At 38.4% G+C, this 15329-nt stretch overlaps 3 pseudogenes; all 3 read left to right on the forward strand.

The window, feature by feature from the left end:
- Positions 1 to 1247: 1247 nt before the first annotated feature.
- On the forward strand, positions 1248 to 8150 carry LOC110767002 (phenolic glucoside malonyltransferase 1-like; annotated as a pseudogene).
- A 2317-nt stretch (positions 8151 to 10467) lies between these two features.
- On the forward strand, positions 10468 to 11973 carry LOC110767001 (phenolic glucoside malonyltransferase 1 pseudogene; annotated as a pseudogene).
- A 113-nt stretch (positions 11974 to 12086) lies between these two features.
- On the forward strand, positions 12087 to 13847 carry LOC110766985 (G-type lectin S-receptor-like serine/threonine-protein kinase At2g19130 pseudogene; annotated as a pseudogene).
- The last annotated feature ends 1482 nt before the right edge of the window (positions 13848 to 15329 follow it).

The following is a 15329-nucleotide window of genomic DNA, read 5'->3' on the forward strand; positions in this document are numbered from 1 at the left end:
GCAATCCCCCATCCACAAGGGTTTTCGAGTGAATGCCAATGGTTGGTCTGTGTAAATAAGCATATAATCAGAATCAAGATATGTTTTCATCTTCATTGCCACCTACTTGTTCTTGATTGGGTCAATGGGATTTAGGGATTGCATTCACAGTGTTTGGGTATTCAGAGACTGGATGATTTTTATGGGTGATTGGGTTGTTTTTATTTGACCGTGGGTGTTGGCTAAGTGTCCATTGATTTGGTTTGGCTATCAATTTCTTTTGCTTATTTTCGTTACCTGCGAACGAGGAAGGGGAGGGAGGTAATGTTAGAATGGATTTTCATATATGTGCATCTGTGTTGCAGAGAAGGCGTTGTGCACTTGGGGGAGAAAAAAAACACCTGCTTTGAATCAAATTCTTGAAAGAAAGAGAGAGGGAGAGAAGAATAAGAAGGAAAAATATGAGAGAGAGAGAGAGAGAGAGAGAGAGAGAGAGAGAGAGAGAAGAAGAAGGAAAAGGAAAAAGAATAAAGAAAGAGAAAGAGAGAAGAAATCATGATTTTACATTTTCTTTATTATTTTTTGGTATTGTCCTTGTAAAATGACAAACTTACCTATATAATTAACAGAAAATTGGATGGAAGTCTAAAAACTTAATGAGAGGTGCTTAATTGACCATTTAAAATAGTCCGAGGTCTAAATCAGCTGAAAAAATAATTTAGGGTGTGAAGTTCGATAGTCAAAATAGTTCAAAGGGTTTTCGGCTATTTATACATTTAATAAGGGTAAACTTGGAAAACAAAAAGTATTTTGTATGATGCATTAATGAAATTGTTTTAAGTGTAAGGAAATTGACACATGTCATGAGGAGAAGGGAGAAGGTCCAAAAGATAAGGTTAGAGAAAAGATTGCTAGCATTCCCTCTGGGTCTTTGGGAAATTGAGTGATAAATACTACTTGTATGTTCTCATTGATTATAGTGAAATATTCCGTCGTCTTCAAAGTGGATGTAGCATAGTGGAATATTCTCATCATAAATATATATAATGTTCGCAAGTATATCATGCAATCTTTTATTTTATGTCATTTATTTACAAGAAGAAATCATATGAATTTTTATGGAAGAGGACGCAAGATTTGGTGATCGCACACTTTTTGAAATATGAAAATGATTTACAAACTAAGCACTTGGACAGACTCCATATCAACTACCAGTGACAAAAGGATCACAACAGCCTCAACCTTCTAACTTCCATCTCCAATTGGCAATGGCAAACCCAAGCTCCGTTAAAGTAGTTGAAGTTTGCAGGGTGGCTCCTCCTCCTCCGCCCTCACCAGGGGCATTCGCTTCTCCGAGCTCCCTTCCCCTTACCTTCTTCGACATTTGCTGGTTAAGGTTTGGGCCGGTCCAGCGCCTTTATTTCTACCAAATGCCTACTTAGTCTGCAACACATCTCTTCTTTGATTCCATACGTGTCCCAAAACTCAAAGCCTCACTCTCTAACACCCTCCAGCACTTTCTACCTCTGGCAGGAAACCTCACTTGGCCTCAAGACTCCAAAAAGCCCGTTCTTAGCTATGTCCAAGGTGACGCCGTTTCACTCACGATGGCAGAGTCTAATGCTGACTTCTACCATCTTTCAAGTGGTGACTTTGTTGAAGCCACTGATAAGCTCATAATTTCATACATATACATGCCCTATTTACTTACTTCTTTTGCTTAGTTTCTTAGATTTCTAAGTTATTTGCCTCCCTTTGTGTGTTTTGTAGGCAAATAGAGCAAGAGAGCATAATCCATGCAATTCAAGCATGTTAAGGCCTAATTTGGATGAATGGATGAAGAGCTTAAAGACAAACTCATTTTGGCTACAGCCCCCTCCCAGTCCAGTTCCGTAGGTCACATTGTAATATTTGTTTCAGCAACCTACACAGCTCGGATGAGGCCGCATTCTTCATGAACGTTGTTCCAATGGGTGTGTACTATAACATATCCAAAATTCAGCCCCATTGGATAAATATGGAGTCTGTTACCTAGCAACACAGAGCCATGCTCAGGATGGATTTTATCAGCGCGCAAAATGAGTTAGCAATTTGTTTTGGCCTTAATTTCCTCCTCCGACCTTGGATTGGCCCAAATGATATATGGCTGGAAAGAAGACATTCTGAACTTCAGGTTTGAGTGCTTAAAGTCTTAATTTGCTTAAGGGAAGCCCAATTCGTAAGCCCTTGAAGTTGCTGGTCATGCTGACCTCAGGATGAGCTATCATTTCTGGTTGGAAGCTTGGTCATGGTGAGCTAGGCATGAGCTATTGAGCTGGTTGGAAGCTTGGTCATGGTGACATGAAGATGAGCTAGGGCTGCTGGTGGGATCTATTGGTGAAGTGCATCAACCAATTCAAGATTTTCTAATACAAGTGCATTACCCAATTTAGATTTTCTAATACAAGTGCATCAACCATTTCAGATTTTATAAAACAAGTGTTGTATGCATTAGCCATATTGAATTCAGATTTTCACTTCCCCTAGGCCTATAAATAGGGAAGTTCTCTAAGCTTGTAAACACACCCCAAGGGGGGGAGCTCTCAAACACTTCTCTAGAGCTCCCTTCCCTTCTCTCCCTCAAATTCTCTTAGTTTCTCTTTCTAGTTTTCAATTGTTGTAATGAAATCTTTTGTGTTGAAATTTTCCCTAAGTTTTTCTTAGTTCCACTTTACTTTTCATTATGTAAATTCTTTTCTTTAGTTTCAAGTTTGATTAGTTTCCAAGTTTCAATTATGGTTTTTGTTCTTATTCATTATGCTTATAAGTTAATATGCTAGTTTGAATGATTGATCACCATTTAGGCTTGCATGTTAGCTATCTTGGTTTGAATTAAGAGTAGACACCATGCTTTAATTCGAATTGAACTATGAATAGGAAGAGTATGTATGGACATTCAACAACAGGGATTAGATACATGCTTGGTTGTTTAAATTGTTCTTCTATGCTTAATGGGTTCCTAATGCTTAATTTTAGGTTAGACAACAAATGATCAAATTAGGGAATTAGGAACACAAGGTTATGACCACACACCATGGCTTAATCATACTTTAGCTAGAATCAATCCATTAATCTAATTGAACTTGGGAACTTATCTGCTTGAGTTAGTTATTTCTTTCTTCCTTGTTTTATTTATTTCCTTTCTTTTTCATTTCTGTTTTGTGTAGGGAAAATGAATTGAATCATTCAATCACCAATCCTCGTGGGATCGACCTCGCACTTACATATGCTATACTACCAAACGGCTCGTGCACTTGCGAGTATCACAAGTTGAGGATGCAGCTGAATCCATTTTGGTGCAGCTGTATCTACACAACAAGTTTTTGGCGCCGTTGCCGGGGATCGGTAACATTGTTTGATTCTATTTGGCTCTCCTACTTTATTATTATTATTTTTTTCTTAACTGGACAATTTCAAGTTTTAAAGTTAATGATGTTAATGGACCAGTTGTGTTTGTAGTCCAACAGAAAAGGACAATTGCCCAACAAGCAAGAGAACTGGGTTTAAGTCCCAGCTTACACAACCCATTGATGCTTGTTGCTTTGAAGCATGGAATTGGATGTGTGTTGATATTCCTTTTCAATTTAGTTTTTATTTCCTAATCCTTTTAATTCCATTTCAAGTTTGTGTGTTTGTTTTAGAAATTTATGACAGGTTAATAAAGAGGGAGAAAGAAGGCAATTTCAAAGATAGGAAGTGTGGAGTAGTGGGAGAAGTCGCGACCTCCAAATGCATCACGCTCGACCTAATCGCTTCAAGGGGAAGTATTTCGATCCTTTCTCTTTACTTGTTTTGTTTTTATTTTAGTAATTTTAAGTTTATGTTTCTTTTATATAAAAATAAAAAACTTAAAAAGATTTTTTATATGAGCTGACTCGTGGTAACTCCAGTGAGTGTCTCCGTCAATACAGTGTCTAGGAGTTCTTTAGGCGACACCTTCGGTGTCTAAGAAGTTTGGGTTTTAAGCGGGACCATTGTGACCCCTCCAACCTTCCCGGATCCCCTGGCTGTGTTTTCTGAGGCCCTTAACTGGTCATCCTTGAGTTACTTGTATATTTGTGTGTTTTAATAAATTAAAAATAAAATATTCAATTTGCAATTTGAAACCTCTCGTTTTTCTTTTCTGTTTCTTTTCTTTGAGTCATTTTCAGTTTTCCTTCCCACACCAATGATAAATCTTGAGTCTAACTTCTAATATGGCTCTTAGGAAATTGATAAGCATTGTGTTAGGTCTGAATCTTATTCTTTTGCTAGCTAAGTCTCACATAATTATGCTTGAGCTTTCTATGCACTTTAGCCATGATTATACAACTCTTGCATGTCTTACCCAATTGTATGCATTTTTGCTTGTGTGATTCACTGGAATGTCAAGTTTATAACTAAGATATGATTTAGGCCATCTTTGTTAAGCCTCTTTCTTTTTCCTCCATCAACCCATACAATACATATTCCATTGTAAACCCTTTTGTGCCCAAACACTTAGCCATTTCTTTCTATCACCTTATCATCTATTAAATATCCTACCATCTAGGGGACATGTAGAGTATGATTGTATTTGAGATTGTAATGTATTCAAGGCAATAAATGAGCTATAAAAATCAAAAGAAAAAGAGAAAAGAAGTGTGGTCAATGTAGTCACGACCCTAGGGTGATATAAGGAGAAATCAAGGTGATCTAGGGTAAAGAGCCGCAAAATTGGGCCAAATATTATACAAAGTGTGTAAATGTCAAAATCAAATTGTGAAGTGATTCAATTGCAAAATCTGGTATTGTGAGCTTTTCAATTTATGTGCCTTACATTTCAAATGTCAATGATCTTGTTTACATGATATGCTCTACTTTGTTCCTTAGACTTTGTGTTCCAATATCCATTCCTTTTCTAACCATTACATTACATCCATGAGTAAAGTCCTATTGATTTTGGTTTAGCTTGGCAAACTTGTGTTCATTCTTGCAGGAATTCATATCGTTGTTTGAGAAGCATGAGTTGTACCTTCATGGCTATTTCACACACACACATCTTGAGCATGATTTTTGTGAGATTGTGGTAGCACTTGAATAATGTTTGGAACTTCCTTAGTGCTTGTTTTGTTCCTTGTTGAGCCATGTCTATGAAGTTTAAAATTTCTGTTCGGTTGGAAGGTTAACGTTTTTGTTTTTGTTTTGTTTTTGTTTTTTGTTTTTCTTAAGGACTAACAAATCTATTAAGTTTTCTAACCACTTTGTTTTGTAGAGTTAGAAAAACGTTTGTGGGTATCGTATCTGTTAAACCCTCAGGAGACACAACTCCTCCTACTAGGGATGCCTAGAGGTTTAAAGGCTTGTTGCATATGCTCAATGCAATCGAGTTACCTACGAAAGTGGTCTAGTTAACTTCTTATTTTGTTTTGTTTTTCTTCGTTTTCCTTTTGTTTTGCTCGAGGACTAGCAAAATCTAAGTTTGGGGGTGTGATAAGCTCATAATTTCATACATATACATGCCCTATTTACTTACTTCTTTTGCTTAGTTTCTTAGATTTCTAAGTTATTTGCCTCCCTTTGTGTGTTTTGTAGGCAAATAGAGCAAGAGAGCATAATCCATGCAATTCAAGCATGTTAAGGCCTAATTTGGATGAATGGATGAAGAGCTTAAAGACAAACTCATTTTGGCTACAGCCCCCTCCCAGTCCAGTTCCGTAGGTCACATTGTAATATTTGTTTCAGCAACCTACACAGCTCGGATGAGGCCGCATTCTTCATGAACGTTGTTCCAATGGGTGTGTACTATAACATATCCAAAATTCAGCCCCATTGGATAAATATGGAGTCTTTTACCTAGCAAACACAGAGCCATGCTCAGGATGGATTTTATCAGCGCGCAAAATGAGTTAGCAATTTGTTTTGGCCTTAATTTCCTCCTCCAACCTTGGATTGGCCCAAATGATATATGGCTGGAAAGAAGACATTCTGAACTTCAGGTTTGAGTGCTTAAAGTCTTAATTTGCTTAAGGGAAGCCCAATTCGTAAGCCCTTGAAGTTGCTGGTCATGCTGACCTCAGGATGAGCTATCATTTCTGGTTGGAAGCTTGGTCATGGTGAGCTAGGCATGAGCTATTGAGCTGGTTGGAAGCTTGGTCATGGTGACATGAAGATGAGCTAGGGCTGCTGGTGGGATCTATTGGTGAAGTGCATCAACCAATTCAAGATTTTCTAATACAAGTGCATTACCCAATTTAGATTTTCTAATACAAGTGCATCAACCATTTCAGATTTTATAAAACAAGTGTTGTATGCATTAGCCATATTGAATTCAGATTTTCACTTCCCCTAGGCCTATAAATAGGGAAGTTCTCTAAGCTTGTAAACACACCCCAAGGGGGGGAGCTCTCAAACACTTCTCTAGAGCTCCCTTCCCTTCTCTCCCTCAAATTCTCTTAGTTTCTCTTTCTAGTTTTCAATTGTTGTAATGAAATCTTTTGTGTTGAAATTTTCCCTAAGTTTTTCTTAGTTCCACTTTACTTTTCATTATGTAAATTCTTTTCTTTAGTTTCAAGTTTGATTAGTTTCCAAGTTTCAATTATGGTTTTTGTTCTTATTCATTATGCTTATAAGTTAATATGCTAGTTTGAATGATTGATCACCATTTAGGCTTGCATGTTAGCTATCTTGGTTTGAATTAAGAGTAGACACCATGCTTTAATTCGAATTGAACTATGAATAGGAAGAGTATGTATGGACATTCGACAACAGGGATTAGATACATGCTTGGTTGTTTAAATTGTTCTTCTATGCTTAATGGGTTCCTAATGCTTAATTTTAGGTTAGACAACAAATGATCAAATTAGGGAATTAGGAACACAAGGTTATGACCACACACCATGGCTTAATCATACTTTAGCTAGAATCAATCCATTAATCTAATTGAACTTGGGAACTTATCTGCTTGAGTTAGTTATTTCTTTCTTCCTTGTTTTATTTATTTCCTTTCTTTTTCATTTCTGTTTTGTGTAGGGAAAATGAATTGAATCATTCAATCACCAATCCTCGTGGGATCGACCTCGCACTTACATATGCTATACTACCAAACGGCTCGTGCACTTGCGAGTATCACAAGTTGAGGATGCAGCTGAATCCATTTTGGTGCAGCTGTATCTACACAACACAGAGTACCATCCTCTTGTACCCCAGTTGGGAGCTTCTCATGAACAAGCTGCAGTGGTAGCATTGCAAATCACTGTCTTTCCCAACTGTGGCTTTTCTATTGGAACTTCCATGCACCACGCAATCCTAGATGGCAAGACTTCAACTTTGTTTGTGAAATCTTGGGCTCACATTTGCAAACATGATGAGCAATCTAATTCAGTGCTACATGATCTGCTGAAACAATTCTATGACAGAAGGGTCATACAGGATCCAGCTCAGCTCGGAGCACTCTACTCGAACTCCTATCGAAATAAGGACGGTCCCAACAATCGAAGCTTAATGTTTTGGGAGAGGAAACCCCCACCGGACTCTATCCGAGGCACCTTTGAATTCACAAGAGCAAATATAGAAACACTGAGGCAATTGTTGAAGGCTAAATTGGCAGAGCAGAAACAACAAGATATTCGTTCAGTTCATATGTCAACTTTCACTCTAGCATGTGCCTATACATGGGTTTGCGTAGTCAAGGCAGAGGAAACAGTGACCAAACACGTCTGACTTTTAACGTGGATTGCAGGTCTTGCTTGGATCTTCATGTATCTCCAAACTATTTTGGGAACTGCATAGCGGGAAGTACAGCAGTTGCCGAAACAAAAGCCTTGTTTGGAGAAGATGGGTTGGTTGTGGCTGTGAATGCAATCAGTGAAGCTATAAAGAGTTTGGAGAAGGGGGTGTTGGATGGGGAAGAGAATTGGGTTTGAAGAATGTTTACTATGACTAGTGAGAGAATGCTTACGCTTGTTGGTTCACATCGGTTTGGTGTTTATGAGATTGATTTTGGATGGGGAAGACCAAAGAAGGTTGAGATTGTTTCCATATATAGAACCAGGGCTATCTCCTTTTCAGATCCCAAGACTGATGCTGGGGTTGTTGATGTTGGGTTGGTCTTAGACAAACATAACATGCAGGTTTTTGCTTCTCTATTTGCTAAAGGTCTTCAAAACCCTTGAAGCTTGAAGCCTCTTCATCTATACTATTCTGGGGAATAATAATTTGGGACTTCATTGCTTCTCTTAATAATTAACTTTGTGAACATCGCCTTTTCTTCTAGAAAGATTGGCTTCCTGTGCCGCAGTTGACACGAAACCCTTCTTTGATTCTCTACTTCAAAACCGCCTTTTCTTCTAGAAAGATTCAGGCAATCAGTGATGACTTTGATGGCAAAGAAGAAGATACAAGATCACTCAGTTCATTTTTGTCAAAGTTTTCTGTAACATGTACTTATACATGGGTTTGCTTAGTCAAGAGGCAGATGAAATAAAAGCAGACAAAATGCTTCTCGTTTTTCATCCTATTTTTTTCATTGTAATTATATTTGTCATGGCAACTTTTTTATTTATTTATTTATATTTTTAATTAAAAAATATGGGTCGCCTTTACATCATTTTGATTTAACTATTTTTTTGGGGGTCAAATCATTTTGATTTAACTATTAAGACTCAATTAGCAGGTGAGATGGAATAATTCTGAGTGGAGTGGTAAGCACGTGGCGTCGAAGAATTTTGATTTAATAATCCCATTCTAAATATATAAGGTTTTTTTTTGGTCGATTCTAAATATATAATGTTCCCACGTATATCATGCAAGGTTTTATTTTATGTCATTATTTAATAACTAGAAGAAATCATGTCCCATTACACATATGAATTTTTAGAGAAGAAGTATGCAAGATTTGGTTATCATGGTGTTAGAAAAATAAGGGGGGGTTAATTGTTTTATTAGTCCCTAGACCCGATTTGCATTTGAATTCCTCAATTTCCAAAATCGTTTCCGTGGTCCTTCAACTTCACTTTCGTTAGGACAAGTAGTCATGCTGTCAATTTTGTTAACTTTTTTTGTTAAATGCATGGGCAAAATGATTTTTTTATATTTTAAATTGATTAAAATATGAATAAAAAATTAAAATTAAACTCTCTCTCCTCTCCCTCTATACTCCTCCAAACTTGAATTTTCTTTTTCTTTGTTTTGATTGGTTTTTTATTTGAGATTTGATCCAGTCAGCTAGGTTGGATATCCACTATGACGACTTTAAAGATTTAGGCTTCTAAACTCATTCTCACTACACCAGAACACATCTATTACGGCGCACAAAGCACGTCGTGAATTATCATTCACGACGCGAAACACGGAAGCAGTAAAAGCCCATGTCGTAAATAGTGTTCCTCAATCACGACGTGCATAAACATCATAATAAAAACTTAAGACGACGTTCCCCCTGAGCTGTAATTCAGTTAAAGCAATTAGGACACGCTTTGTGCGACATAAAAGAGTAATTAATTCTCATTTAAGATGTTTAGTGCATGCCGTGTTTAACCTTAAATTTTTTTAAAAAATTATTAATTCCCTGCCTGCTCCTGTTTCATATTTACAATATACTTATATCATCTATTATTTCCCTAGATACAAAATTTCACAAAACAAAAAGTAGTATTGCAACCAAACTTGAAAGAAAGAACCATTTCATTGAAAAGTATACTAATCATAATCAATTCCAAATACAAACTCTATAAAGTATTAAAGAAACACATAATATAGTGCAACCAAATTTACAATTAACTTGTACACAACCTCCAACTCATTCACTCATAATAGTGCTGCCAAACCTACAACGTAACCTATGCAAAAACCTCATGATAGCACTGGCAGTAGACATCATCTAACAAGAATGAAACTGACACTTGATCTGCCACCTGCATTTTGTTTAAAAACTTATTTTAGCAACTGGTGGCATTTTGTTTGAAAACTCATTTTAGCAACTTAACCATTGTAATTTGCCAAAGGAAAAACCTCATTACAAATTAATACGATGGTTACCTCAATAAAAGACACTTTGAGAACCCCAGTACGTTTCTTGATGAAACTTTGCCATTCTTCCACACTCTTTATATTATTAGGCTTCAGTTGCCTTGCAGCTTGTTGAATACCAACAAGCTCTCCTCATTTCCGCACTTCATTTAGTAATTTACATCTATGATCTTGCCTAAGCTTTGCCATCTTTTGTAATGCATACTTCTTATGACACTCATCAACAATAAATTTGGTCGCGTAAGGTTTTTTTTTACTAGTGATATCACCAAATTAATGCATCACATCATAGGAGATCTCCTCGATAATCAACTAACTACAACGACATTTGATCAAACAAATTGGGCACAGTTTAAATTAAATGACATACCCCACATGAGAAATTATAGAATACTTGCCACATGGCCATTTAAAATAAGAATTAAGGAACATTCATCAGGTCTGTTCATCAATTATATTAAATCCTTCATTCAACTTTGCTTCCATGATCCATCCCCAATGGCAGACCTAAACTCGGTCAGAGTGGTTGAGGTTTGCAAGGTTGCTCCACAGCCAAGCTCACCAGAAGATCACTCAGCCACACCTGACGCCCTTCCTCTAACCTTGTTTGATTTAGTCTGGCTCAGATTTGCACCCGTCCAACGCCTTTTCTTCTATCAAATCTCAAACTCCTTCGAAACCACCACACTCGTTTCAAAACTCAAAGCCTCGCTCTCCATCGCCCTCCAACACTTCCGACCTCTAGCAGGAAACATCACTTGGCCCCAGCACTCCCCCAAACCAGTTCTCACTTATGTCCAAGGGGACGCCGTTTCGCTCACCATTGCTGAGTCTCATTCTGATTTCCACCATCTTTCAAGCCGTAGCAACTTTGTTGAGGCCAAAGAGTACCATCCTCTCGTACCCCAATTACCAATATCTCACGAAAAGGCCGCAGCCGTGGCGTTCCAAGTCACCGTCTTCCCCAACGGCAACGGCTTCTCCATTGGCACATCCATGCACCATGCCATCCTGGACGGCAAGTCTTCAACCATGTTTGTGAAATCATGGGCTCACATTTGCAAACATCTTGGTGATGATCCATCTGGTTCAGCTCTACCAGATCAGCTGAAACCATTTTTTGACAGAAGGGTCGTCCAAGACCCGGCCGGGCTCGAACCAATCTTCTTGAACCAATTTCAGAATCTGGACGGACCCAACAACAGGAGCTTGATGGTTACCCAGTTTAAATCTCCACCACCAGACGCAGTTCGCGGCATCTTTGTCATCACACGACCGGAAATAGAGGCAATGAAGCAGTGGATTTTGACCCAAATGGCAGAGATGATCAAGAATGGAAAACAATCTGATCGTCCTCATTTGTCAACATTTTCTGTAACATGTGCTTATACATGTGTTTGCATAGCCAAGGCAGAGGAAAAACAGACCGATAAGCCAGTTATGATGGGCTTCACTGTGGACTGCAGGTCTCGCTTTGACCCTCCGATACCTGCAAACTATTTTGGGAACTGCATAGGGGGCCGTGCAGTAGTTGCAGATAGGAAAGGGCTTCTAGGAGAGGATGGGTTGACCGTGGTGGTCAACGAAATCAGTGAAGCTATAAAAAGTGCGGGCAGTGATGGGATTTTGAATGGCGCAGAGACTTGGGTTCCGAAACTTTACCCTGCTGTGCGCAGTGAAGAGAGGTTTATGGGTGTTGCTGGTTCACCAAGGTTTGGGATTTATGATACAGATTTTGGATGGGGAAGGCCAAGCAAGGTGGAGGTGGTTTCGATCGAAGAGACAGGAGCCATGTCCCTGGCAGAGTCTAGGGATGGTATTCCTGGAGATGTTGAGGTTGGTTTGGTTTTGGAAAAACACCATATGCAAGCTTTTGCTTCTCTGTTTGCTAAAGGGCTTCAAGACCTTTGAATCCACGCATGAAATTGATGTTAATTTGTTGCAGAGTTTTAATGTTTTCGCTTTGTTTTTGGGGGATGAAATAATTTGATCGATGTTCATTTTTGTTGTTATTTTGGTATGTTTGTTTGCAATGGTCCTCTGTTTCTCTCATTTTGTAACTCTTCAGCCTTGTTCCAGAAATGGCGGAGAATGATTATATTTCAAATTTTACTTTTGCTTCAAATGAGAATGAAAGCTATTTTACTTATGCTGATGCCTCTTCAAATAACTTTATCAGGATTATGCTAGAAATCACTGGTCAGCTCAAGTTATTTATCAGAGGGAAGGAGTTCACACAATGGACTTTGACCTGGATGCGACCACTCGAACAATGTGACGTTTATGGTTCATGTGGTGCTTTTAGCATCTGCAACCAGAAGAATGTGTCTCTTTGTGGCTGCCTGCAAGGATTTGAACCCCAAGTCCGAAAAGATTGGAAATTACAAGATCACTCAAATGGCTGTGTGAGGAAAACTCCTTTACAATGCAATGATGTGAGAAATTCCTCATTTCTTGTAATGCATGATGTTCTCAATCCTATGCTTTCCGAGTCTTCGACAGTTAAGAATGTTGACGAATGTAAATTAGCGTGCTTAAGAAATTGCTCATGCACTGCTTTTGCTTATGATTATCAGTGTCTGATTTGGAAAGGAGACCTATTCAATCTAAAGCAACTAGCATCTGCAGGAAAGAGAGACCAGGATTGGCACGTCTGAGTTACAGGATCTGAGAAGGATCAAATTATATATTCTGCAAACAAGAAAAAGAGAGAGACTGCTTGGATTGTTATTGGAGTACTTGCAGGGTTATTCTTTGTCTTAAGCGTTGTCATGGTCATTTTCAGAAGGAAACAGTTAGTAGGAGCATTGGACACAGTTGAGGATTCTCTCGTGCTGTTTAAGTATAGAGATTTAAAAAAAGCAACAAAGAATTTCTCTGAAAAACTTGGAGAAGGAGGTTTTGGTTCCGTTTTCAAGGGTATATTGGCTGATTCAACTGCCATAGCAGTGTAAGAACTTAAATGTCTGCAGCAGGTAGAGAAACAATTTCGCGCTGAAGTGAGAACTATTGGTGCAATCCAACACATCAATCTTGTTCGCCTCCGGGGATTTTGTGTAAAAGCTTCAAAAAGACTTTTAGTTTATGAGTGCATGCCAAATGGTTCTTTACACTCCCTCTTGCTTCCGAAGAACCCACTAGTCTTCGATTGGAAAGCTAGATATCATATTGCAATAGGGACTGCGAAAGGATTGGCTTACCTCCATGAGGAGTGCTTGGACTGCATCATACACTGTGACATCAAGCCTGATAACATTTTGTTGGATGCAGAATACAACCCGAAACTTGGAGATTTTGGTCTTGCAAAGCTGTTAGACGGAAACTGCAGCCGAGTTTTGACAACCATGCGAGGAACGCTAGGCTATCTTGCACCAGAATGGTTTTCAGGCGAAGCAATCATTCCATAAGCTGACGTGTTTAGCTATGGAATGTCTGATTGAGGTTATATCAGGAAGGAGAAACAGAGACGGGTTCGATGATGGGTTAGAAAACTACCTTCCTATCCGGGTTGCAAATGTAATAAATGAAGGAAAAGATGCTATTAGCTTGTTAGATTACAGGTTAGAAGGCAAGCCGACAAGGATGAACTTAGTAGAGCATGCAAAGTCGCTTGTTGGTGCATTCAAGATGATGAGAAAGATAGGCCAACCATGAGGCAGGTTGTTCAAGTTCTCGAGGGAGTTTCAGATGTTGGTATATCCCCAATGCCGTGGTTCCTCCAGCGCCTTACAGAACTTCCAATAGAAGCCATTAATTACGAGGAGACCACTTCTGGTTCAGATTCGTTTTCACGCACTGATGTCCCAAGTGCATTTCAACCTCAAACTAGAAGCTGTTCATAGGAAATGTAACAAGGATGCAGCTTTTGCAAGCTAAAACCAGCAACTTCCATTTCTATGTTTCCATTAAGATCACATTTCTGTTGCATTCTTGCTACCTACACAAGATTTGTATCGAAAACATAAGTTTTAGCAACCGAGGTTGATAGACTTGTTAATAGACTTGAACTGAACCCCATAAGCATCCTACTTTCTTATTTAACATCAGCAAAGCATATTCTTGCACTGAACAAATTCAGTTGATTTAAAATCATTTTGTTCGTCAGTTTTGCCTCTCATACCAGGGCAGGGGGTTTTGAAACTTTGCATAAATAACATCAAAAGCTTCAACAACCAAAGCACTTACAAATTTACACGGAGAGCATTAGCCTCACCAATATTACATGGAAAAATTATCTAAAGAAGAAAAACAATACTTAGAAGGTGATTTATTGCCAGGTGAGAAAAATTGTTCCTCCCTCTGTCTGCATTAACCATCTTGTTGAAGGACTGAGGTGTTAACTAAATCAGCAACCTAGAACGAATGTGGGGTAGATATAGTAACAGCATAAACATTAATAGTCATTCTCTAATGGGAGGGCATTGACTTGCAAACCAGTGGTCTCAGATTTGAATTCTCATGACACCTTTACTGTGTGTGTGAGAAAACCACCATCCACCTTCCTAACTATGGCAAAAAAGAAGAAATTTTTTCATTACATAGAATATTTAAAATAAAAAATAGTCACAACTTTCTAAAGAGGAAGAAATCTTCCCTACACTGGTACCTGTTCTCTTTGTTGGTAACCACCACTCATTCTCTCTCACTGGTATCTTAATCTCCTCTCTGGTTAATACCTTTAAGGACAAAATAGCCATAGAAAATAAGTAATAAATGCAAATTGGGCCTAGTTTCAGTAAGTGTAATACAAGGGTTTTTCCCAGCATTTTTAGCACATGGATCTTTTCTACATAGACCCCAACATTTTTTAGTGAGAGTTGGTGTTGACAGTACAACATACCTTTCCTTCAAGACATATGCATTCTCTGCATGATGGACTTCACTAGAGGGAAGTTCCATTTCCTCTGGATGTTCTGCTTCTGTCTGTGCAACAATTTCTTCCATCATCCAACAGTCCATAACTTTTATCTGCTCTAGGCTGATAAGAAGTTTGACTATGTAAAGACTAGTGAGCCAAGAGCTCCGTTTCAGATGGCTCGAATCGACATCCAACCGGTAATCCCAGACTCGTAGCAGTCTCCATGTGATGACTGAGCAACAATATGTGAAAGTGAAAGTAGGTTTTGTTTGCTTTGAAGTTGAGAAGGAAAGATACGAAATCTAATACTTTGTAGGTTTTGTTTGCTTGGATGGTATATATAGTCTGAGTAAAGGTAGCTTGTGTAAATAGATGGTGTGGTTTACCGCGGTGTAATTTCTTCAATCACGCCACATTACCCCTTTTTTTTTGGTTGGATACATTATCCTTTTAATTCTTTCAAATT

This window comes from Prunus avium, chromosome 3, assembly GCF_965620075.1.
Source record: "Prunus avium chromosome 3, drPruAviu1.hap1.1, whole genome shotgun sequence".
NCBI lineage: Eukaryota > Viridiplantae > Streptophyta > Magnoliopsida > Rosales > Rosaceae > Prunus > Prunus avium.